The sequence below is a fragment of the Mustela lutreola genome, chromosome 10, assembly GCF_030435805.1.
Source record: "Mustela lutreola isolate mMusLut2 chromosome 10, mMusLut2.pri, whole genome shotgun sequence".
Lineage (NCBI taxonomy): Eukaryota > Metazoa > Chordata > Mammalia > Carnivora > Mustelidae > Mustela > Mustela lutreola.
Window position 1 is genome coordinate 3,441,107 of NC_081299.1, and position 26,394 is coordinate 3,467,500.

A 26,394-nucleotide genomic window follows, 5' to 3' on the forward strand; every position below is an offset into this window, starting at 1 on the left:
CCTGCTGGGCCACAGGGCTGGTGAGGGACAGCGCCCAGAACCCAGCCTCGGCTGAGGCCCCCCTCACTCTCCCCAGGCTGAAGCTGTATCGTCAGTCCGGATGAATCAGGTAATCAATAAGCTCTCCAGAGCATCCAGGCAGTAAAAAATAGAAAAACGTCTTCATGGCTGGAGAAGTCAGTAATTAACCCGAGCTGGAGGCTGGGGTTTGTTTGGCGGGATGTAATTGGCTTTAGGAAGGAGGGGTGGCATCCTGCCCTCCACACTCAGCCCTGCCGGGGAGAGAGGCTCATGTGGGGGGCCCGAAGACTTAGGGGTCCCTGCGTTCTGCCCAAGCTGGAGCTCTGGGCTCCCGGAGCCTGGGAGAGGGACATTTGTCTCTGACAGAGGCTGGGACTGGCTGCCCTGGGAGTGATGTGTATCTCCGCTCCGCACACACACCATTAATCTGGCAGCAGCTCGGCCTGGGGGAGGATGGGAAGGCTCAGGACAGCTTGGGGTCACCTTTCCCGTCAGAGTCCTCAGCCAGCCCGAGCGGCCGCCACACACACCAGCCCACCCCCAGCTGAAGGTCAAGGAGAACACGAGAGCCACCAAGCTGGGTAGGCCCACGGGTGCAATCTGGGACCTTCAGTAGGTTAAAGAGGGGGCGATGGCAGGAGTGGTTGGAGCCGGAGGTGCAGACCCCCTTGTCCCGCGCACCACCCCACCTCCCTGGAGACCGTGTCCCGGTAGAGGGCCCCATGTAGGGCCGCTCGGTTGGCCCCCGCCATGCTTCAGAGGGAGCAGGACAGGACGGGTGGGGTTGGGCTGCGGGGGTAAACCGGGCAGCCCCTGCGGTATCGGTCATCACCAGTGGCTCAGTGGCCTTGGCCTCATAACAGACTTGAGTCCAAACCCATCTCTGAGGCTTGATAGCAGGACAGCTGAACTCTGACCTCCTCTGGTTTCTTCTTCAGTAAAGGGGATAAGGGTGACTCCGGAAGGCTTCAGCCCTGGGGGGAGTGGGTGGCCACCCTGTCCAGGATAGTGAGGATGCAGAAAGTGGGGCTGAGGTGGGTTGGGGCTGTGGGACGTGGGCTGGGAAACTGTGACATTCAAGTGGACAGAGAGGGCATCCCCAGTGGGAGACCCGTGCCCGGAGGGGTGCAGAGGAGCGAGCAGACCAAACTGGTATAGAAATGGGCCAGTCTGGAACAGAGGCTCTGCCTGCTAGGCAGCAGAGGAACCGGGGGCGGGGGAAGGGGGGGAAGCATCAGGAGTGAAAGCCCTACGAACGCCAGAGTGACCCCAAGTCAGGAAGTCCCTCATGGGTAGAAAATCAGTTTCCCCAGAGGTCCCCAGAGGAGAAGATTTTAGGGGGCTGGTTCTAGATGCTGGAAAATCGGGACTGTGACTCAGAAGCGGTAACCTCTGTGTGAGCCCTGAACCGCAAGCTGTCTCTGCAGAGGACAGCCAGAGGGACCAGGATGAGGATGCCTTCACAGGGGCAGCGACCTTGTCTTTCTTTTTGAGCGTTCACTGTGTGCCAGGCCCCAGGCTGGGCACTTTGTGACCTTGACCACAATCCTGCAAGGGGGCATTCTAATTCCCTCCTTTGCATGTAAAGAAACAGAAGTTCAGAGAGGATAGGTAACTTGTCCCAGGTCACTCAGCAGGCAAGTGGCCGGGCAGACATGGAACCCAGGTCATTCTGACCCCAATTCACTGCTTACAGACATGCATGCCCTTCCCTTCCCAGGGAATCCTGACCCTCTGCCCTTCTCTAAAGCACTAAAGATAACTATTTGGAAGCTGGTAAAAGCTGATACTTCAACCAGCGAGAACCGTAAGTAATAGCCGATCTCTGATGTGAAACGGGGAGCGGTCTAAGCACCTTTCCCCGTCACAACACTCAGTTGTCCTGACACCCCTAATGCATGGGTGCTACAAGCATCCCCATTTTGTGGAGGAGGAAATTGAGGCTCAGGGGTCAGGTCCATGCTAAGGGCACCCTGGGACCTGCAGTAGAGTCTGCCGGAGAACGGGATGGCTGAGCAGCACGTCCTGCACATCCACACCTCCAAGTCCTGCACTCGGAAAGGCATGAACTCAAATGAACTGACATCTGTGAGGCCCGAGACGATGATTAATGTGACCCAGGCTGGGGAGATAAGAGGAAGAATGCGTTGTCTGAATGCACCATACCCTGCTAGCTGCAGGGTACAGATGACTCGGGGTGCATCCGGCCCGTAGGACACAGGGACATGTGCCCCAGCGTCTCATACACCCCGTCTGGGGTCTGGATAACACTCACCCCTTTTCCACCAAGATAATCTCTGGCAGGGACCTGCTCCAGGAACACCACCTGAGCGCACGAAGGAGGGAGGCTGCTGGGAAGCGTTGCTAGGATACGGGGAGGAGGGGCACAGAGGGCATCAGGACCAGGGAGCTCCACAGAACATCAGCAGGGAGCACAGCCAGCGTCCGAGGAGCAGGAGGATAAACGGGTGGGCACCGTCTCTTGATTCCGCTGAGCTGCATCTTACCCAACACTGGTGGAGGGTTCAAAGGATAATTTGAAATCTAATTGGTGGGTGTTTGGGTTTGGTATTAGGGCCATTCCACTTGGTAAATATCAAGAAGCTGGATGCCTTCCCTGATCCTCTGGGCAAAGTTTACTGGCGCGGCCCTGGCAGCGAACAAAGAACATGCAGAAGCCAGAGAGAGAGAGAGAGAGAGAGAGAGAGAGACCATTCCCAGTAAGGGGAGGAGGAGGAGGGAGAGGAAGATGCCACCTAGCCAAGCCCCTCCAAGACACCTCCCCCCATGGCAGCCTATGTCTGTGTTCCTCATAAGAAATACACATTCCGAGGGTCTGGCTTTCTGGTGGACTTATGTGTCTGCCCTCCTCCCCGCTAACCCCACCCTGCATTCCAGTACCCACCCCGCTAGACGGGAGAGGAGGGGAGACCCTGGTAGAAGCGCATGTGTTTCTTCCCAGGCAGCAGGAGCGTGAAGGTTGAGCTAGAGACAAGGTGGCAGTGGTAGGCGTCAGCTTGACCGCTGGTAGCAGGTGTACGTGAATGTCCACAGGAGCTCTACCCGATTGCATTGTAGAAATATAGCCCAGGAACCATCTGAAAAAAATAAATAAAACTGGATTCTTGCCTCAGAACTTATACCAAAGAAAGTAATAGATGGGTCAAAGATTTAAACGAAGGGAAAAGAAAAAAGTCAGAGAGGCGGGGGCGGGGGGAGGGAGGAAGGAAGGAAAGAAAGAACCATTGAAGGATTGGACGACCATGGTTTAAATTTAAAAAAAAAAAAAAAAAAAAGCAATCTCACAATGAGGAAAGGTCCTTCTAACAAAAACACAAAATCTGGGAGCTGCAAAGGACCAAATGCTGAAACAACCACATAAGGATGAAAATTTCTACTGGGTAAAAGCTACCATAAAGAGTGTTGCTTTGTTTTGTTCCCTAGGGATAAACCACAAGGATACCATAATCCCTTTATACATAGCCTTAATTTCTGTATTAAATAAAGAGTTCCTTTAAAACTCGATAAAGGAAAAAGCCCAACAGAAAATGATAGCTCACAGAAAAGGCACTTTAAACGGCTCCTAAATGTATAAAAATATGACCAACCTCACTCATAACAAGATAATAGCAAAGTAAAATCGTGAGATAGTATGTTTCGCCCATCAGCCTAGCAAAGATCAAAAATTTGATAAACCATCATTGAAGTAGTTACTGTAGCACTTACATACTGTTGCTGGAACTGTGAGTTGGTGGAGTCTTACTGATTGTGATTGAACAACGTCTATCAAAACTCAAAATGAACATGTCTGATTCAGCAATTTCTTTCCAGACACTTACCCTACAGACACATTCCTCGTGTGTCAAGTCACGGATGAGTAAGAATTATTATTATGCCACTGTTTTAATGAATAAAAATCTGGAGATCACCTCAAGGTTCTTCAACAGAAGCTGGGATATTTAAATTACAGACATCTGTATTAGCTCCGAGAATGCTTTGCAGCTAATTTTCTTTTTAAGAATAAAGACACTCAAAAACAATGCCAAAAGTACGTTTTAAGGTAAAAACGCCAGGTGCAGAAAAATGGGCATACTATACCTTTACGTCTATAAAATAAGGCTGTATATGAATGCATAAAGAATCTCCAGGAACTGGTAACTTAGTAAGTGAAAAGTTAATGCAAGCAACACGTCCCCTTCTGAACAGGAAGACCTCAAGGAATCCCACAACATCTGAGGATTTTCCAGCACGTGTGCAATCAGCCTTCATGCTTACAGATTTGGGCAATGTGACTCGTGAAAAAACAGTTTTCCAGCTACCATCTAATCACGTGATTAGAATGATCAGTTTTTTGAAATTTTGCAAAACTCATCCATACAACCATCTGGGCCTGGTGCTTTCTTTGTGGAAGGCCTCATTTTCTTAATGTTATAGGACTCCTCAGGCTTTCCATTTCTTCGTGATTCTTGGGTGCATCTTGGTACCACACAGAGTGCTTGGGATCAGAGCACATTGGTCAGAGACAGGGCGGGAGAGAAAGAGAGAGCCACGGTCCACAGGCTCCTTGTCTCGTGCTTTTCTGTGCCCGGGCAGTCCTGCCAAGGACCTGTCTAGATATTTCAGCATCCTCCATGAGTCACACTGTCCAGTGTTCGCTTTTCAGGGCACTCAGAGATCTGTGTGCGGCCTGCCAATCAAAATGTCAGTCCAGGGGTGGACCAAGGCTTCAGCTTCTCAAACACAGCCCTCAGTGACAATGCTAGTGGCTGTCCACCCTTACATACTCGCTCAATCTCCCGTTGCATGGAGAGTGCTGATCCCCATTGCCAGGTTCAGACTTAGAGCTCCCAGTCTTATACGACATCCCCGAGGGGGTCGGCCTCCCCAACCCTGTCTGCCAGGGGTCTCAAACGGTGGTCCAAGACTGAAATCGAGCCCAAGTATTTCAGAGTTCACATACCACCCACTTTTCCACAATTATCTATGGACTCACAGCCGGTTCAGTCCACTCATTTATGTGACCTTCTGACCCCTGGAATATGTATTTGCGACCTTGCCAGACCTGAAAGATGGACTCAGGAAGAGAAACTGGGTAAAGCCTCAGTCACCACTTGCTTCAGGATTTATCCTCATGCCAGGCTGATCATGGAACAAAGAATCTGAGGCCCCCAATTTCATCCAGCTTGTGGGATAGGCGCCCAGGGCTGATTTCTGAGTTTACGCAGCTGTCCGCCATCCCAGTGCCGCTCGTGGGGAGTGAAGGGCAGGGAGGAGAGGGAAGCGGGTCAGCAGTCGGGGGGACCGAGCAGGTCAAGGGGCCCAGGAAGCCCACTCACCCCGGGGCACCTTCCTGTGGTTCTTTTGAATGATTTAGCAGAATCTCCCGGGGCATCTGGCTGGCTCAGTGAGTAGAGCACGTGACTCTTGATCTTTGGGTTGTGAGTTCAACCCCCTCATTGGATGTAGCGATTACTTAAAGTAAAATTTCCTTTTTAAAAAAGGATTTAGCCAAAACTCTTGATGTGGACAGGAAACCGGTTAGGAAGTACTTACAGATCCACTCTGGCCACGTGGCAACCCAAGGAGATCACATTTATTAGCACATTACTAAATAACGTTGTGATTATAAGACAATCTTAGTCCCTGGGGGACAACTGCCTGGGAAAAGAATTGTTCCCCGCAGCCCGAGTCTTCCACAAGCTGCCTCCCTCCCGCCTTCCAGTAAATCTTCACTGACTGCTCCGTGGCCAGCCCTGACCTGCCCTGAGAGCTTCTGCTCACACATAGATCACATCTCCTGGCCTCCCCAGCCCTTCAGGCAGCACCCGCTCCCCACTAAGCCCTCCTACCCTGACCAGAGGGATTTCAGGGGCTCTGGGTCAGTGGGATAGGTTGCTGGGGCTGCTGGAACAGAGTCCCCCATACTGAGTGATTTAAACCCCAGAACTGTATTGTCTCCCAAGCTGCAGGCCAGAAGTCCAAGACCAAGGTGCTGGCAGAGCCGGTTCCTTCCAGAGGCTCTTGGAGGGAATCCGCTCCTGGCCTGGCCCAGCATCTGGGGGTCTGCCGGCCACCCATGGCCAGCCTCGGATGCTTCACGCAGATCTCTGCCTTGTCTTCACATAGCGTTCTCCCTGTGGGTGCCTCTGTGTCCAAACCCCCCTGTGAGAGGACCCCAACCCTATGGGATATGGGCCACCACATGCCAGGGTGACCTCCCTGTAACTAATTACATCTGCAACAGCCCTATTTCTGTGCCCTCTAAATAAGGTTCCGTTCTGAGGTCTGGGGGTTAAGAACGGAACATGTGAGTGGGGGTGGGCAGGAGCAGAACACAGCTCAGTCCACAGTAACTCAGGGCTTGGCCTCAAACTCACCGGGGGGCTAGTCCTGCAGCCCAGGGCCCACCCCACCTGTGGCCCTGACCCCTTCAGCCCTGCTCCGCCTGCTCCAGCCCTGCAAGGCCTCCTGGCCCCTGGCCTTCGGCGTCCAATGCCAGTTTTTAGCCCTGCCCCCACCACCCGCCACGGCCACGTCTGTCCCTGGGGGAGGCCGGGGTGAGGTGTGAGGAACCCAGACAGACATGGGTTCTAGTCTCACCTGCTGCACCTATGGGGTGACTTTGGAGGGACATCCCACTTCCCTGAGCCTCCGGACCCTTACCCTTAAAATGCTGCTCAGGCTTAGTGGGCGGCCAGACACACACCCTCCTCGTCCTGACTGTGTGCTGACTCCCTGGAGCCACTGCTCGGGTCTATCTGGGCTGGACGGCCTCTGGCCACCCCCTTGCCCCCACACACACATCAGTCTGTGACCCTTTCACCCCTCAGGAAATATTCTGGGCTCCCACCAGGCATGTGGTATAGTCCGGAGCCGACTCCCTGTCCTGTCTCCAGCCCTAACTACAACAGCAGCTGGGGCCTCGTGCTGTCAGGGGGAGTGAGTCTGTGCCTGAGAACTTCCCGTGCACCACAGTATTGGGGGTGTGCACCCCCCCTCTCCCTATCTCTCTCTCTCCCCGTTTCATACGCCTGCCCCCCATTACCTCCAGGGAAATTCAGTCAAAACCCACACCCCATGCCACAGACCCTATAAGACAGCCTGAAGCCTGCCAGAAGCCACTACCCGCCCAGGGCACCAAGTACTAACTAGCCACCCCGTGACTCCTGCAAAATGACAAGTCACACACACCCGCATTAAAGCTTCATGATTATCGTTATTACCGTAATTACTAGGGAAATCAGTGATCACGAGCGGCCTGGAGCCCCGCTCCGGCGACCCACAAGCAGCCCAGCCTTGGCACCACCGGCCGCCCTCCGGCCCCACAAACGAGCCACCAACCCCCGCCCCGGCTCCGGCCCCTCCAGCCCACACTCCTCTGGGGCTCTGGCTTGCAGCAGACATTAGTCAGGGGGATGACTGCAGAGGGGAATCCTGGCCGCTGTGTGAGCAGGGCCAAACAGCAGCCCGGGGAGGAGGGAGGAACTGTCGGCTCGTCCCTTACAGACGGCAGGCTGCTTGCTCTCAGGCAGGGTCCACACCGCCCAACTCCAAAGCCCTGCTCTCACAGGGACCCCACGAATGCCAGACACCACCAGGACAGCCTGGCAGAGCAGATGGTCCAGCCCACTTCTCAGAGTGGAAGACTGAGGCCAGGGCTCAGGGATGCAACGGCCCCAGGGCAAATCATTCCAGAAGCCAAGATGAGGACCCAGCGTTGCCTCGGTCCAAAGCCTGGGTCTCCCCACCCACACGCTGCTGAGACAGCCAGACCCCCACCCCCTGGATGCTGCAGTCCCCCACTCTGCAGGCTTCCACGAGAGGCCTCCAGGCCCCGTGCCTCGTGGCTGCTTTGCAGACAACTTTTACTTTGCATTCACGGGGCCAGAGCTCCCAAGGCCCTGAGTAATTTGATTATAAATGTCTCCTGGATGCTTATAATCACGGGTGAGGAGTCCTCCCTCCCTGGAATTCTCAGGGGACTTCCGCACGCCTTTCCAGTGGCCTCTGCCGAGGCCTGGAGCACAGTCACCCGGGGTGGGGGGGGCCCAGGTATGGAATGTTCATCACTTTTCAGCCTCCATTTCTCCTTATGCCTCCGCAGGAGACCTTCCCGCAGTGAACAACAGGGGCGCCCGGCCGGCACTTTTCCTCCTAGAGTATCAATCCAAGCCCGCTTCTGCTTCTTCCTCGTGCCCCGAGCACCCCTTCCCAGCCGTGCCTAGGCAAGGGGCTGAGGGGCCTAGGTCCTGGGCGGGGTGTGTGGCACCTGAAGAGGGGGTGTCACGGTGTCCTCGCAGCAAGCAGCTGGTGGCCCAGAGGACATCCTCCAAACTGAGCATGAACGGGGGTGTGCCAGGCCTCAGCTCTCAGGGTTCATCAGTTCCCACAGGATTCAGCCAGAACCCAGAAACCTCATAAAGTGCACAGCCAAACTCAGCAATCGCACAGCGCGCTCCTCTGGCCCCAGAACTAGGCATTTGATGGCAGAATTTAAACTGCCCAGGAAAATATACACCTGCTCAGGTCTCATGTGTGTCGCGGGACAACAAGGGGAGACGGGAGTCAGGGGGCTCATCCCAGTCACCCAGGGACTCAGACAGATGGACACGTATCCCCAAAGGTGCTTGCACAGTTCCAGAGGCTGAGGAAAGACAACAGGATCAGCCACATGCTGCCTCAGGAATCTGCTCCCCCCAGAAGGACTACACAGCCTTCGCCCACAGGCTGCTGCCCAGAATGCCCAGTTGAGAGAGAAGAGATGAATCGTGTCCTAGGGAGGGGCCCCACGTAACCAACACAAACACACACCAAAGACTAATCACCCCCTCGCCCTCTCTCCACGTCCCCTTCCTCCTTTTAAGTTGCTGTCTCCTCTATCTGCTGCCCACTCAGTGCCTCCCCTCGGCACACGCACCTGCCTACCGCTGCGTGCATTGTGATAACCCGTGGAGACGAGAACCACCCTTGAAATTCCTGCACCTCACCTTTGGTGTGCTCACACCACTTGCTTTGGCCAATGGAGCAATGTGGAGCAAGTGGCAGCTGCTGGTTCTGAGCCCGGGACTCGAGGGACCTTGGTGCCTCTCTTTGCCCTCTGTGCTTCTGCGATGATCATGCAAAGGACATGCCCAGGCTCGCCCTTGCCCCGGTGGAGGAAGAGAGACACAGGATGCCTCTTGTATTCTGCACCAAACTTCCCAGCCAACCCAGACACCTCTCCCTGTAGGGCTCCAAGAATGGGGACCATTTGTGATGCACGAGAGTTAACGAACACAGATCCCGACCTCACACTTCCTACGAAAACACATAGCTAAAGCATTAAACATGAAAAACAAAAGACAAATCTTCAATTTTTAGAAGAAAATGCAGGATGGCGTTTTTATGACAACCAAGAAGACACACAAGGAGGTTTCTGTCATGAAACACACAAAAATAAACACCATAAAGAAGAATACTGACAAAGAGGAAAAGTGGAACTTTGATCTGACTAAAGAGGCCGTGAATAAAGTTAAAAGACAAACATCCATAAATAAGGAAAACATATTTATAACGTATTTGACCACAAAGGATCTGACTTCCAGGTCACAAAAAAATAAAAGTCAGCGAGGGGAAACCAAAGAACCCAATAGAAAAATGAGGCAGAGAGAAGAAACAATTCCCACAGGAAGAAACCCGAAAGGCTAACGGATACTGTGCAGGTCGTGCCCCTGCATGGCAATCAGGGAGCGGCACACTAAAACAATAAGGAGATGTTACTCCACACCCACCGGACGGACAGAACGGAAGGCGGGCCGGCGAACGGCGATGGAGACGCGCAAGGAGTTTTGCAAGCTGCCGGTGAGAGTGCCCAGTGCCCAGCCGCCTTGGACACCGTCTCTCACCAGCAGCGATGAAGACGGACACGTTCAGAGACCCCAGCCCACCAGGGGACCGGCACATCAGCAGCATCTCGAAGAGGAGCACACCCCCCGCTTGTCAGAGATGAAGGATTCTAGACTCGTCTGAAGAATTTGGGTGAAGAGGAAAAGCATATGCGGGAGACTAGTAGTACGGGCTACTGTTTGCATACAAACTGAAAAGCAAAAAAAAAAACAAAAAAAATAGACTGCGTGTTCCTCACGCACATGCATCCTCGGGGTAAGGAACACTCATGGGAAGGGTAGACACTGACTTCAGAACAGTGAGGAGGAAAGAGTCCAGGGGAACACGTAAGGGGCCTGCGAGTCCAGCATCAGTAAAAGCCGTATTGTGTTATGTCCTTGAGCATGACTCGGAAGCAAATGTGTCATAAAGCCACCATGCATTACGTTTACCTGGCAGGTACCTGAAAGTTTTATATCGCTGCTCTCTACACGGGTCTGCATGTTTGGGACACCGCGTAATCACTTCAGAGGGCTGATAAAATACAACAGGAAGCATGCCCAGATAGCAGCAATGGTGATCTTCAGGGGATGGAATTATAGGTGGGTTCTTTCGACTTTTTTCTACTTTCATATTATCTCTCTTTCCTTTTGCACAGATTTCTTACTGTTAAGGTAGCAAAGCGTGTATTTTTAAAACCCCGGTGTCGAAGCACGCCTTGCCGTGCTGGGACGGTGGTGGGGAGGGAGCTCAGCCGTTCACCTGGCCAGCCCCTGGGCTGCTTTGCTGTGACGTAGGAGCTCACTTCTCCCCTGCAGCCAAAGAGTTAAGAAAGCTTGACGTGAAATGAATCATTCCAGGGGAGCTAAATCCCTGCCTTATCTAATTTTGTATCCTGAGGCTGATTCATTTAAACTCTAAAATAAAATAAACATTAGCGTTAAATAAGGATTAAATACTCAGCAGGATCCTTAGTCCAACAAACTGACGTCGTACATTTTATGGTATGGATTGAGGGGGCCCTGGGAGGCAAGGCGGGAGCAGAGGGAGGGCTCTGAGCTAAGGGGAGAAAATCGCCAATGCTCTGGGGTGCAGTCCCTTTAGTCTCCACCTGGATGCCAGCAGAAAACTCAAGAGCCACCGACTAGAAGTTCTTCACACAGGGGGGAGCCTTGTGCTGTGTTCCCAGCTACCCCTTGTCACCAAAGGGTAATCCCCCGATGACCCCCCACCACAGAGGGGCCAATCAGGGGAGTGGGGTCAGGAGATTGAAGGAAGCTCTTAGAAAACAACAGAGAAGAGACCCTCTTTCCTGGGTATTGCTACGAAGTAGCTGCCAAGAGCATGAACCAACAGCCGTGACCCCAGTTTCCCCAAAAGCCACTGATTGCACAAAGGGAACCAGGGAAGATGGGACAGGTGAGGGTGGGGTAAAACTGTCTGCCTCGCGCGCCTGGAGGGCTCCGCAAACCTGGGCTGGGGTAAACCTGTCTGCCTCGCGCGCCTGGAGGGCTCCGCAAACCTGGGCCGGGGTAAACCTGTCTGCCTCGCGCGCCTGGAGGGATCCGCAAATCTGGGCCAGAGAGGAGGGTAGGCAGCTGATGGGTTCCTCCAGGTCTGCAGCACAAACCTGGGCTGATGGGTTCCTCCAGGTCTGCAGCACAAACCTGGGCTGATGGGTTCCTCCAGGTCTGCAGCACAAACCTGGGCCATCATCCCCAAAACCAGCTACATTGACCCCACTCTCTGCACAGTGATGGCATCATAGAGCTGGACCATGGTGAGAGACCATTACAGCATGAATGTAGCAACAGACCAGGGTTCAGATGGTCCTAGACGCAGGCCCCACTGAACCTCTGACCAGTGAGCAACTCACTTAGCCACTGGTCTCCCCACAGATTCAGGGATGATGAAATCCCTTCAAAAGATGTATACTGGGCATCTACTTTATACAAGGAGATATGGGATTATTGGTTGAGGTATAAAATAGGTCACAGTCCCCCAAGGTAGGTGTTGTAATACCTGAAGAGCAAAGTCAAGTTGCTATGTGGGAGGGGGTGAGTGTTTGACAGAGAGGTGAGAAGCATGGCATGTCTACGCAATCAGGAACATCTCATGGGTGGCTTCCAAATGCACAGTTTCTCCTCTTCCTACAAAATCTGTGGCTGTCCTTATAAGGCCTTTGCAGAGATGCAGGGCAGCTGAGAAATACACAGATAAGAAGAGAGGGCAGAGAGAACACGTTCCTGGCATTACCAGCCACAGACATTTTGCAGAGAAGAAAGCAACCCTTCTGGACCCATGAGTGAGAGCTAAATGTACAGGAAGACAGTTGTTGACTATTTGGTTCATGGACTTGGAACATTTGCAGACCAAGAACCAGGAGATATGGGGTGTGGAAGCTCAGGAAGGGGTCGATGCAGCAGCACTGGGGTGACAAGAGAGGAGAAAGAACCTTTCAACATGACCAGCACACAGACTCGGCTTTCCACCGACAGCAAGACCAGTGAGTGGTAATGAGTGGTAATGAGTGCTTGCTGGTGTGCAGACATCATGCTCTTGTCTGGGGCACAGACCTGTTCAACAACCCTGCACAACTGGTAGGACATCAGAGAACTGGGTTTAAACTTAGCATCTTGCTACTGGCTTTCTATTTGTCCCATCTGTTGTTTATTCCCTTTTTCCTCCTATTCCCGTCTCCTTGGGGATTATTTTTATTCCATTTTGTCTTTTTTGTTGCCTTATTAGGTATAAGTGTTCTGTTTTGTTTGGCTTTGGTTTTTAGCCATTGCTTCACTGTATACATCTTTACTGATCAAATGATAGTATGTCAAATGATATGTGCCACTTCATATGTAGTATAAAAATCTTTTATTTTTCCTTTAAAGATCCCATTTACTTATCAGACAGAGACAGAGAGCGCACAAGCAGATGGAGCAGCAGCAGAGGGAGAGGGAGAAGTGGGCTTCCCACTGAGGAAAGAGCCTGACACGGGGCTCGATCCCGGGACACCAGGATCATAATCTGAGCCAAAGGCAGATACTTAACTGACTGAGCCACCCCCGCGCCCCACACATGTAGTATAAAAATCTTTTTTTTTTTAAGATTTTATTTATTTATTTGACAGAGAGAGATCACAAGTAGGCAGAGAGGCAGGCAGAGAGAGAGAGGGGGAAGCAGGCTCCCCGCTGAGCAGAGAGCCCGATGCGGGACTCGATCCCAGGACCCTGAGATCATGACCTGAGCCGAAGGCAGTGGCTTAACCCACTGAGCCACCCAGGCGCCCTAGTATAAAAATCTTAATACACTGCCATTTCCCCCTTTGGCTCTTGTGATACATGCATGTGTTTGCTTCTACATATGCTATAAATCTCCCACTGTGTTGTTATTGTTTTTATTTGAATAGTCAATTGTATTTACAAGATATTTTTTCATGTTTCATGTTTACCCACACATTTGCCATTTTTTCTACTCTTCATTTCTTTGTGTAAATGCAGATTTCCATCTCATCTTATTTTCCTTCTGCCTAAAGGATATCCTTCATCATTTCTTAGAGTGATCATCAGATAGTCGTTAAGTCCTTTAAGATTTTTTGTGTCTCAAAGTCTTTCCTGTCATATTGGAAGGATATTTCTTTAAGCAGACTCTACACCCAGCATGGACCCCAACACAGGGCTTGAACTAACCACCCTGAGATCAAGACCCAAGCTGAGATCAAGAGTCCGATGCTTAACTGACTGAGCCACCCAGGTGCCCCTGAATATTTTTGTTGGGTGCAGAATTCTAGATTGACAATTGTTCTATCCTAAAGTACTTTGCAGATGGTGCTCCATTGTCCCCTGAGTGTCATTGTTACTGACTAGAAGTCTGCCATCATCCTCATGTTTTCTCTCCTCTACATAATACATCTTTTTTCTCTGTCTGCTTATTTTGCTTATTCCCTCTGGCTACTTTCAAAATTTTCTCTTTATCATTGGTTTTAAGCAATTTGATTATGACTTGCCTTGATGTAGTTTTCTTCGTGTGTGTGTGTGCACGCATGCGCGCACGTGTGCACATGCACACTCTGGGCTCATTGGTATTCTTGGATCTCTGGGTTTATAGTTGTCATCAAATGTGATATATCCCACCCACTATTTTTTCAAATATATTTTCTTCTCCCCTCACCCCTCTTTGAGGGACTCTACTCCACATATATCTGTCTGTTGAAGTTGATCCTCTGCTCATTTATTCTAATCTTTTTCTCTGCATTCCATTTTCCTAGTTTCTAATACTGTCTTCAAGTTGACTAACCTTCTCTTCTAAAGTATCTAATCTGTTGTTCATCTCACCCAGTGTGTTTTTTATCTCAGGCATTATGTTTTTCACCTCTAGAAGTTCAATCCTGGTCTTTCACATCTCCACTGAACATGCTCAACGTTTTCTTTAATTTCTTGATGTGGAAAAATATAACAGTTTTGATGTCCTTTTTTATCAGTTCTATTATATGTGTCGTTTCTGTGTATCTATAGATGGACTTTTCTTTTCATTATTGATAGTGCCTTTTTGTTTCTTGGAATTCCTGGTAATTTTTTATTAAACAACAATGTGAATCTTACTGTACACTACTTACAGTAGTGAGTACTGAGTATTATTGCATTTCTATAAATATTTCTGAGTTTGTACTAGGGTGCAGTTAAATTACCTGGAAAGATTTTGGTCCTTTGAAGACTTTCTTATAGGCATTTCTAAGTGGGACTAGCACAGTTTAGGCCTAGGGCTAATTTCCCACACTGCTGAGGCAATTTTGTTCTCAGTAAACTACTACATGTCTTGGGAATTATAACTCATTCCACTGTTGCTGGTGGGAACACGAAAGGTGTCCCATTCTATGTGAGGTTCAAGCACTGTTCCTTCTGCTCAGGTGGGTTTTTTTCCCTCCAGATCTGATTACTCATATACATGCACTGATTGGTATTTACCTGAAGACTTGGAGCTTTTCCCCTTTGTAATGTCTTACTCTCTGGTACTCTGGGTACTCACCCTGCATAAATTAGCTGCCTTGGTCTCCCCAGACTCCCAGCTCCTTCTCCTCAACTCAGACAGCCTGGGTTCTCCTTCCCAGGCTGTCCTAGAAGCTCTTTAGTCAGGAGTTGGACCAATCATTTGGCTCCACTCATTATTTGCTCTCTCTCAGGGATCACTGTCCTGCACTGTCTGATGCCTGATAGCCTGCCATGGGGTTAGATTTAAACCCAAATTGTCTGACACCAGAGGCCATCCTTAACCACTGGGACAACCAGCAGCTGCTGGTTGATGAGCAAGTAAGAGTTGAAATCAATACTTTTTATATATTATGAGCAGTTGTTGGCTGTCCTATGTTCCTACTCAGTAAGTTGCCCATTACTCACCCTATACCATGTGTCCTATCATTATTAACTAGTCTTAATCCTTCTTACTGTCATTGCAAAGGTGCTGAGTTAGAGCCACTGACAGTGCCATTAGCAGTCAAGATGGGGATAGCTACCAATTACCGTCAAGAGCTGGTGCTCAGAGCCAGCATATCAGGGAGGCAACATTGGTCGGGGGGTGGGGGTTCTTAAGAAGACCACTTTCAGCAGGTACTCCACATACTGAAGTCTGATCTTAAGGGGGCTCACAGTATTAAATAAGGGACCTGAGTGTGATGATTTCTCAGACTTTCTCCCTTAACAATTCTGAGTTTATAATTATCTATTTCCCCTCGGGGAAATGAAAACCATGATTCCTGATTCACCAGTGAACTTAGGAAAAAGAGGGAGAGAAGAATGGATCAGACCTATTCCTGGAATACACTAGACAGCTTCTGGAGATTAAAATAATGACCACTAATGGATATACATGTTTAATGTTTCAATTACTGGTAAAATTAATACCCTGTTTAATATTAATAGAAGCAATGTACATCTCTGGGGTTGTTAATCTGCTACTTTTCCGCTACGTCAGATGTAAAAATAGCTCCCCATGATTATCCAGGTGGGGAGGAAGGAGGGGGACCTGAGCAGTAAGGGGACAGTGACAACATCATGCATTTTAAATGCCTTATGGCTCATCATAATTCTAAGGGAGAACATTTTCTTCCAAGTACAGACAGTTTCAAACTTCATTCATGAGTTCTTTTTTATTCAACAAATACTTACTGAATGCTTTCAATAGAAGTGCCCCATACTATGTTATTTTTCTTACCACTCCACCTTATTTAATCCTACAACAACCCTTTGATGGCACTGCTGTTATTACCATTCTAAGGATGAGAACACTGAGGCTTAACGTCCTGCAGGTAAGAACAGGACAGAGACAGCACTGGATCCCCGACTCCAGAGCTGCATTCTGATTCCAACCTTCCACAGTTTGTGTTTTTCTAAGGCATTGTTAAGTCTATGGTTGCATAAACACTTAAAGAAGTAAATAGGAATATAGGACAGAAAAGGAGAGAGGTGATTTCTAGAAGGTGAAGTGACCTGACTCCAAACTGAGAAGGCAGCTTTGGGAAAATTTACTTCCCTGACACCAAATTCAAAATTCCATCGTAATTAAACCAATATGTGTTGAATGCCTACTATGTGCCAGGCAGTGTGTTAAACCCTGAGAAAACTGATTAAGACAGCACACCTGCCTTTAGGACGCTTATAATTTACATTCTACTGGAAGAGACAGACAGAAACACAATGACAACACAAATAGAAACAAAACAAGTACCTAAGCATAAATAAAATAAATGGATTGCTTCTTAAAAAAAAAAAAAAGAAGAAGAAGAAGAAGAGACTGAGGCATCAGGGAACCAACTTGAGGAAGGAAAATCACTAGAGTCCTCTCTGAAGAGGTCAGTCTATTGGGAGTCTTTGGGCAAGCAAGGAAGACCACCTCGGTATCCCTCAGCATAAGGGGCATGTTGGAGGAGCCGTGGGTAGTTCAAAAATGGGAGAGGAGCTGGAGTTCAGAGGAGGTGAGGAATGGGGTCATCCTAGTGTCTGGAAGCAGCAATCACTCCCAGTGAAACTGCAGGAATGAATGTCTTCTGCCAACTTGTTCTCCTTTCCTTTCCTCCCTCTACTCAAGACAAAAATCCTGGGAAGTGGGATGAGGAAGGGGAGAGCCCAGTTGCCTAGCTTGGGTCACACACCTGCTCCTTGACTGGGTGACTACAGAACATCTTAACCCGTGCTGCCCTGCTGAGGCTCTTCACAACAGGACGGAGCAGGTTCTCAACCAAAACAAAACAAAACAAAAAAACTTGGGCACCTCTAGGAATGGAGAACCAAAGTTGTATGGATGGAAAGGTCAACCACAGGAGAAGACACTGGCTAGAATTTGGACGAAAAAAAATGCAGAGGAACCAACTTTTGAAAGTGGAGGGAAATGTAATCCAGGAAGTGAGGACAGCATGTATAAAGACCCAAAGGTGAAAGTTCGTGTCAGGTAATAGATGAATTTTATTATCTAGAGGAAAGGGAGCTAATCGCTCTATAAAGACACACAGAGTAAATATATGTATGTGGCTAGATGAGGAGGAAGATGAGGATGCAAGAGGAGGAGGAGGAAGATGACCAGAGGAAGAAGAAGGAAGGAGAGAGGGAGGGAGGGAATGAATTATCCAGAATATAAGCTTCCTGGAGAGGGGGTGAGTGGATAGATAAAAGAATGGACAGATAAATGGATAGAAGGACAGATGGATGGATGAACAGGTCATGTTGATGACAGATGGTTGGGTGTGGATGGACGGATGGATGGACGTGTGGATGCATGGACAGATGGTGAGAAGACGGATGGTAGGCAGGTGGATGGAAGGATGGAAGGATGGATGGATGGATGGACAGATGTATGGATGGATGGATGGATGGACGGATGGATGGATGGATGGATGGACAGATGGATGGATGGATGGACGGATGGATGGACGGATGGACAGATGGATGGATGGATGGATGGATGGACGGATGGATGGATGGATGGATGGACAGATGGATGGAAGGACGGAAGGATGGATGGATGGATGGACAGATGGATGGATGGATGGACGGATGGATAAATCTTCCTGAGATGCTAACATTTGGCTTTGTTCTCAACTCTTCTGCCCTTTCCCATCACCTTTTGTGTCACTAAGACACCATGTGTCAGGCCTGGTGCAAGGGTCAGGTGAGACAAGCGCTGAGGGCACAAACTATGGTGAGGGGTTCACTTTCAGAGTCAGGCAAATACCTGAGAGTGAACACCTCCTGGAACTTGGTGCCCTAGGAACTTCAATCACCCCCTCTAGTCCCAGCCTCATTAAGAATTACCCACACACTTCTGAAAAGTGAATGGACCCTCCCTCAGACAGATCACTCTGTCAGTGTGCAAATGCCCAGAGTGTCCCAATGGTCTGTCCCAACTCCCATTCTTTGCCCATTCACTGAGACAAGGTCATGTAATAGAACAACCATTTGCACGGTTCAGGATCCAGATCCATGCCGTCAGCTTGCTGTGTGAGCCCGAGGAAGTCTCTTCCCTCTCTGGGCTTTAGTTTCCCTCTTCGTAAAACAAGGGAGGTTGGGCTCACCTCTGGCTCAAAATAGGGGTGGAAAAGAAAGGTGGGAGTCTCCCCAAATGTCAAGGAAACCCCCCTTACAGGGCTTGTACCAACCCTTACCCACTTTCTCAGTATTTTCTTCATCTGTTGATTTTACGAATATTCTTCCCACATGTCCAGCATTGGACTAGACACTGTGGTATAATGATGAGCCACACAGACGCTGTCCCTGCCCTGCTGGAGCTTAGAGCCCCAGCAGTCAAGGCAGAGAGGAAATTAAGAAGGTTGCCAATCACAGTTATAACAGCTGCTCTGAAAGCAAAGTCCGGTGGGCTACAGGACGCTGGCCAGGGAGCCTGACCCAGACTGCTGTCAGGGAGGCTTCCTGGAGGCAAATGAACAACAAGTCGTCTAGTAGATGATGAGAAAGAGATGACAGATGCCCTGAGGTCTCACACCAAGGTCGGGGAAGGTGGGACAGATCCCAAGTCTGCAGATCCCTTGTCGACCCCCGGGAGACTCACTCGTTTGTGATGGCAACACTGCCTCCAGCTCAGAGCACATCATCTTGGAGTCCTTAAAAGTCCTTTCCTCTGCCTTTCGAGGCTGGGTCTTGCTGAGCACACAGAGGGGCTTTTAAGCTGTGACTTGTTGGCACAGAACCAGCAGAGGGTGTCATTCTTAATACACATGCCCTGTGGCAGCCCGGCTTGCAGCCTTGGAAAGATGATTAGGGTATTTGTTCAAAAGACGTGATTGCTACATTTTCTCTTCCACTTTTGATGTTTATGACTCCCTTTCTGTCTTCTGGCTGCATCCTAAGCCATGCAGAGCTCAGTCTTCAAACTTCATCTCATTATCCATTTTCCCCCCGACTGCATATTTTAGGGGCTGGTAATAGGGCTGCCTATGGTGCTATGTATTACAGCTGAACACTCCAACACCCCACACTCCCCCACCACGCAGAAGAGACAAAATATTTTCATTTCTAAGCCTCTAAGCCTAGAGGGGAAAAAAAGTTGTGGGATTGTGTGACTGCCGTGGCTTCTTAAGAGCCTTTGGGAGCTGAGGAAGGAATCCAAGCAGGGGGAGGAATCCTGCCTCAGCTGACTTTTCTTAAGTCACAAGTACGTGGCCACTTCACATGGCCAAAGGAGAAGGGAGATGCTCCTGATTATATCTGCCTTCACATCAACCTGCCTGTCTGGAGGTGCCCAGCCCTTGCTCAAGCCAGGTAACTTCTGGGATAAAGGGGAGGGCAGAGCTATGCTAATTAAGCACTACTATGTGAAGATGCTGTGCCTTCTTGTTTCTAATTTGGTTAATTTGCATGTGTATCAGTAAGCTATGCTGAGTAACAAGTCACTACCAATTTAGCAGGTTCAGAAACAGCACAGACTCATTATTTTGCAGTTTCCGTGGGTCAAGAGCCAAGGTACAGGTTAGCTGGGTCCCCTGGTCAGTGTCTCACCAATCAAGGTGACAGCCAAGGCTGGGAGCTTCGCAGGTGTGATCTGAAGTGGGACCCCACACTCAGAGGACAGGGAAAGAGCACAGAAAGGAGCAGACCACTCCATATTGGTGGGTGGCAGTTTCAGCAAGCGAGGGGACTTCCTTATGAGATCTGTCCTGACGTCCACAAGATGAGTGGCTCTACCCACTCCCCCACCAAATCCTAAAAATTTACGTAGATGACTTAGCAATATCCAGTCATGTATACCACCCAGAAGCTGTCAGCGCATCACTATCTCAAGTCTGTATCTTTGGGGCAGCTTCTGGGAATGGGGTAGGCAAGCCAGGTGCACCTTCCCCAGACAGAGGAAGAAGTGATCAGCCTCCCACTGCCTGGTTCCACGCTGCAGGTCAACTGGTGATCACAGCTTCTCGATGACTTCCCACCACAGCCACAGATCTCATGTGGCAGACTCAGGGTCCTCTTCCAAATGTCTGGCTGCTGTATGAATTCAGTTCCTTGCAGTTGTTGGACTGAGACCCTCAACTCCTAGGGGTCACCTGCCATCCCCCAAACCACCCCACAGCAGCTTGTTTTCTCAGGGTCAACAGAAGAGTATCTCATCCTTCCAATCTCCCTGACTTCTTTCTTCTTTGACTTCTAGACTTTATAGATATGTGCACACACACATGTGCACACACACGTGCACACATGTGCACGCACGCACACACATGGTTCACCTGATTGAGTCAGGCCCACCCGAAACACTCTCCCTTTTAACGAATTTAAAAGTCCACCAGGTTGAGACTTTATTCACATCTGCCAGATTGCTTCACCTTGCCCTATAATGTAACCTCACCATACTTGCAGTCCCTCCCACTTGAAGGGAGGAAATATATAAGGGGATACCCCAGACAGTCATCTTAAAAATCTACCCACCGCAGCTTACACCGTCTTTTGTCCATAGCCTGTCTGGCCTCAGTGGCAGTGCAGCTCAGGTCACCTGGGTTGAACCTCCGCTCTGACTCCCACTAGCTGTGTAACCTCGGGCAAGCCACCTGTGTCTTGGTTTCCTCCTCTATCAAATGGCTCAATAGTACCCACCTGGGAAGTTGTTTTCCAGGTTAAGAGACAAAAGCATGTGGCCTGCTTAGGGGAGCCGAGTGTGTAGGGAGTGCTCTGCTGACGCCTGCCACGGTGACTCTGCCGGACTCTTGTATTCCTCCCCCACCCCGTGCTGTGCCAGAACCGAGACGCCTCTTCCCCCAAAGCACCCCCGTCCCTCCCCCCACCTGCAGCAGCCCCTCCATCCCAGGAGCAGACGGAGACGGAGCAATTAGCCTTCAGTGATAAAAGTATGCGGTGCTGTCGCCGGGCCGCCAGAGGAATTTATGAACTGCACGGAAGCTTCTGTTGCCACAGGAGAATCTGTCAGGGGACCACTTCGGAGGTAAGAACAAAAAACACACCATCCATCACTGCCAGATCCTTCCCATGGCAAGATATTAGAGCAGCGCTGTCCCTTCCCGCATTTTTCAAGCCTTATACACTGAGCCTACGTTATTTTTGTCATCAGATGAGATAAAGGCAATAAACCTGATTTTTCATAGAAAAGCTCTGTGGTCAGAAACGCCAACTCCTGCCAGGTTGTGTCTGCAGGTGGAGTGCCGCCAGGATGCCCGAGAGCTCGTGCTTTTTTCCTTTCTTTTTTTAAAACCCAGATCCACTATGCAAATTGATCATAAACATTTTAAAGCATCTTGTCCTGTCTCAATTCATTACGGCCTTCGGGGGCCCAGCTTCGGCAGCAATGAAGCCTTCACCCTGCAGCGGGGCTGTCCTGAGAGGCTGGGCTGCTGGCCTTGTCCTGCCCGCGGGACTTCTGACCCTGCAGCCCATGCCTGCCCGGCCACACTTATCACTCGTCTCCCTAGGCGGCTGGCCACCACCCTTCATCACCACCATCTCTGTCTCTCTGTGTCTCTCCATCTCTCTCTCTCTCACACACACACACACACACACACACACACTCGGCAGTAGCCACTGCGTCATCCTCCAAGACGGACCACCTCCACCTGGCGTGAAGGTGATGATCCGTAACTTATTGCTCGGCCCCTGGCTTGCTTCCACCTGCAGAGGAGGACGGAGGCCTCCAGAAGCAGCATCGGTTACCACCTCTGTTCTCAAGCCTGCTCTCCGTCCCCCGTCCCGAGAGGAGCAGGCCCAAGCCCCTCCACAACCCCCCCACGCACACCTGACAGCCACCCCCAGAGGGACCTAAGTAACCACCAGCAGCCACACCCGGGCCTGCCATCCAAGTCTCAGCATCCAGTTCTGACAACCGGACTTCCTTTTCTGCAGATCCCCACCTGCTCGCCCACTTGCCCACTTACCCACCCACCCTCCGTCCTGCCTTCAGCCCACATCCAGGGCCACACTGCTGCACCGTTCCTTAGAACCTGATTCTCAAGATAGGAACTTGACAACAGATTCTCAGGGAGGTCTAGATGGCCAAGAACCACTCGAGGTACTGGCTAGGGATCCTTGCGTCGTTCCGTTTGCACTCTAAGTGGATGGATTAATTCTTTTTACCAGTTTAAGAGAAGACTCAACATTTCAGGGGATAAACATGAAGTATTTTATTTCCACCCTTGCCCCAGAATAACTGCCCCCAAAAGGGGTGTTGATTTCCCCCACCCCTTCCTGCTGAGTACCAAGTCCTTGGTCACTATCTTGGCCGATGACACAACTTTGCCATCTCAGTTATTACAGCAACCTCCTGTCAGCCCTCAGGGGGCGTGTTTGGACCGGTGCAGCAGAATGGCTGCTCTTGGCAAAAAGCTGCGAGTAGGCGAGCTAAGAAGTCCGTGCAGGCAGGCACACGGACAAGTTTCACACGCACAGTCAGAGAAGTAAATTAAACTCCAAAAGCACGAACTGGGCAATCCCTATGTCTTGAGCACAGAGACCCGAAGTTGCGTGGATAAGACCTAGTCTTGCCAATGAGACCAGAGGAGGCAGGTGAATTCATCAGTATTCATTGTGTTCTCAGGCCAGGCCCCTGGGTGTCAGGATGATGGAGTTGTGGCCCCAGCCCAGGTCTGCTCGTACTAACGGAGGAAAACGAACACACCTGGGGAGCCACAGACATTGTGACGCAGGTTCAGGTTGGCGTGTGTAGAGAACATTCTGGGAGCCCTTCAAGATGTATGAAACCTTGGAAACAGAATCTACCTCTCTGTCCCTGCCCTCCCCTGCACCCTGCGGCCCCCATAACCGACTTGGGTGCCCCACACCCTCCCGGCTCCAGCGAGCATGACTCCTCTCTGCCGTCCTCGGGCTTCCCACCTGTCTCAATCTTTGTGGTCCTCAAGCCGCAGCTTCACCTGGGATCTTGCCAGGAAGGCAGAATCTCAGGCCCCACCCCTGATCTGCTGGGGCAGAACCTGCCTTTTACCCAGATGCCCAGGGACTGACATACACACATTTGAGCAGCTCAGCGGACAGGCCCCCCCACACCCGTGTGACCCAGGCAGCCTTTCCTGTACTTGACAGCCCTTCGGCCCTGATGCCCCTCCACCCCCGAGGCAGACAGGCTCGCAGTCCCTCCCTCTGCGTGGCACCAGGCCCTGCTCAGACGGCTTCACAGAGTCTGCCCGCCTTCCCCAGCCACCAGACCGTGTGCCCACTGAAGGCAAGAATCCAGGCTCGCGCCTCTCTGCATGCCCAAACTCAGCCCCGTGCCAGGCCCGTGGGGCGCGTGCTGCCCCACCGCAGTGAAGATCTGCCTCATGAGTCAAGAAACCGCGCTGGGGCTGCTGTAGCACATCACACCCTCAGCGGACGGACCGGAAGAGCTGTGAGGAGCCTGGAAAAACCGTTCAGAATCATCTGATTTGTTCGCAGCCTTTTCAAATGTCCTGAGAAGAGAAGGCACTGACCTTTTGGAGAGAACAGATTCATGTCGGGGCCTGGGGCCGGCTGCACCGTGCTGGAGCCGGGAGAGAGCCCGGCAAGGCGGGCCTGCACACTGAGGTCCGAGGAGGGATTGCACTTGTCATTTCGTTCCCACGTCCACGAGATTAAACGTTCCTCTGAGTTGGGGGGTCTGGGAACCTTGTGGGGCCGAGACGGGAGAGGGGCCCATCTTGCACGCAGCAGCCGCGCCCTGGCTCTTCCTAGGAAGACCGCAGCTGTCGGAAAAGGAAACGCACCCCGCCCTGCAGGGAAGTCGTGCCGTTCCGAGAGCAGACACTCGGCAAATGTCACACCGCAGCCACAGAGACACAAAGATCTCAGAGGCCCAGGGACACCTCAGATATCTGGGGCTCAAGGATTCGGTGTCAGTGTCCTTGGAGCCTTGGAGCAACCGGAGAAGACCCAGGCTGTGGGGAGGAATCCAGCGGGTTGGGGACACGGCCCAGGGGAGGAAGGACGTAGGGCAGGGGCCGGGGTGGGGGCGCTGCGGTCACTAATTCGTGTGGGTGAATTCTCTGAACTACAATGAGGGAAGCTTCTCTCCAACTCTGGAGTACACGAGACGATAAGCAGCCGCCGCCTTGAGGAGCAGCCGGGGCGTCGCCGGATCGGTGCCCGGCAGCCGGCGCGGCAGTGTGCGGCCTCGGGGAGGCGCGCTCCGCGGCACGGGCGAGCCCCGGGTCTGCACTCGCAGCCCCTCCGGGCCAGCGCGCCCGGGCGCGAGAGCGGACCGTCTCACCCCGCAGGTCGGGGACACGCCAACCGGGGGGGGGGGGGGGGGGTCACAAAAGCACAATCCGGGCGGCGCCCTGACGTGGGGGAGCCCTAGCCCCAGCCGGGGCGGCGAGCGCTCTCCGAGGGCCGCGGCCGTGCAAGCCCCGCACGCCCCGCACGCCCCGCACGCCCCGCACGCCGCACGCCCGCACCCCCGCACGCCCGCACCCCCGCACGCCCGCACGCCCGCACGCCCCGCACGCCCGCACGCCCCGCACGCCCCGCACGCCCCGCACGCCCCGCACGCCCCGCACGCCCTGCCCTCCGCGGCCAGCAGGCGGGCACGAAGCGCCCCCGGCCCGGCCTCCGCGGTCGCCCGAAACGAGCGCAGCAGCCTCCAAGCTGCCGGCGCGGCAAGCGGAGGGTCCGGGAGGCCTCTGGGAGCGGCAGGGCCCGCATCAGCACACGAGACGCGGCCGAAGAGGGGCTCCAGCGAGCACGACGCAAGGCCGAGGGCAGCCCGCAGCCCCGTCCGCGGAGTGATCCCCGCGGCTCGCCTCCTGGGCGGGGACTCTGCCTCCCCCGCTACCCCCCCCCAGTTGTGTGGTCATGAGACCTGCTGTAGCCAATGGAATGGGAGCAGAAGTGCAGGGTGATCATGTGACCAGCCTCGACCACTACCATGGGAGCAGAAGAGCGGACTAGTCACGGGAGTTATGTGGGACAGGGATGGTCATGTGACACAGGGATGGTCATGTGACATGCTTTGGCCAATAGAAGAGCAAGCGCGTGTGCGAGCTGCCGCGCGTGCGTCCCTCTGTCGTCAGTGCGCGGGGACGCCACGGGCGCTGAGGGGGTGCGGCCTCCTGTCCGCAGGGCGGCCGCGGGCTTCAGCGTCCCCCGCCAGCGACGCCGTGGACGCCACCGTGACGAATAAGCCGCTGTCACCTGAGTGTGAACTCTGGGCCGGCTGTCGCCCCGTCGAGGGCGAGCCCGTGTTCACGAGGACGGCGGCCCCCGAGCAGGTCGGTCCCCGGAGCAGGTCGGTCCCGGAGCAGGTCGGTCCCCGGAGCACGGCGGCCCCCGAGCAGGTCGGTCCCCGGAGCACGGCGACCCCGAGCAGGTCGGTCCCCGGAGCAGGTCGGTCCCGGAGCAGGTCGGTCCCCGGAGCACGGCGGCCCCCGAGCAGGTCGGTCCCCGGAGCACGGCGGCCCCCGAGCAGGGCGCTGCCGCAGCCCACGTCCGAGACCCGCAGCACGAGGGCAGGAGCGGGGCCGCAGACACGGCGGCCCGCGTCGTGCACCGGGAGACGCCGGGCTGTCCCGGGCGGTGGCAGGTGCCCTCGGGGAAGGGACAGGAGGGGGGACGGCCGCGAGGCGCGAGCTGCTGGCTTCGGACGCCGGGCAGAGCGTGCGAGCGGGAGGGCCGGGCAGAGCCCGACGGGCCGGTCTGCAGCCCCGAGCAGCGGGGGCGCGGGAGCTCCCAGGGTCGGAGACGTGGAGGTGCCGCCCGGCCGGCTTCACCCCAAGCCCCGGTCGTACGAAGCTCTGCGGGAGGCCGCCGCTGTGCGCCTGGCGATGCCCGGCAGCGGGGCGGGCCGCGTCGGAGCGGGAGGCGCGGGCTGGGCAGCTCGGGAGGACAGTCTCCCCGCGGTGCGGCGACCGCCCGGAGCCCTCCCCGACGAAGCGGGTCTGTAGGGCCCGGAGCGTGTCGGAGGGGACTGGGGTTAACTCGGACGGGGAGTGCAGAAGCGGGAGAGCGGTGCCTGCGGAGGAAGCCGAGCTGCGGCCGTGGCACCGGGGCCACATGCATCGGAGACGCCCGGAGCCCTGACCTC

At 52.8% G+C, this 26,394-nt stretch overlaps 1 long non-coding RNA gene across 1 annotated transcript; it reads right to left on the reverse strand.

Annotated features, from left to right (window-relative positions):
* Nucleotides 1-986: 986 nt before the first annotated feature.
* Nucleotides 987-24,258, reverse strand: LOC131809775 (uncharacterized). Its single transcript, XR_009345291.1, has 3 exons — nt 23,807-24,258; nt 2,927-3,119; nt 987-2,534 (listed from the first exon to the last, which is right to left on the reverse strand). It is a non-coding gene; the product is annotated as an uncharacterized LOC131809775 (long non-coding RNA).
* Nucleotides 24,259-26,394: the final 2,136 nt, after the last annotated feature.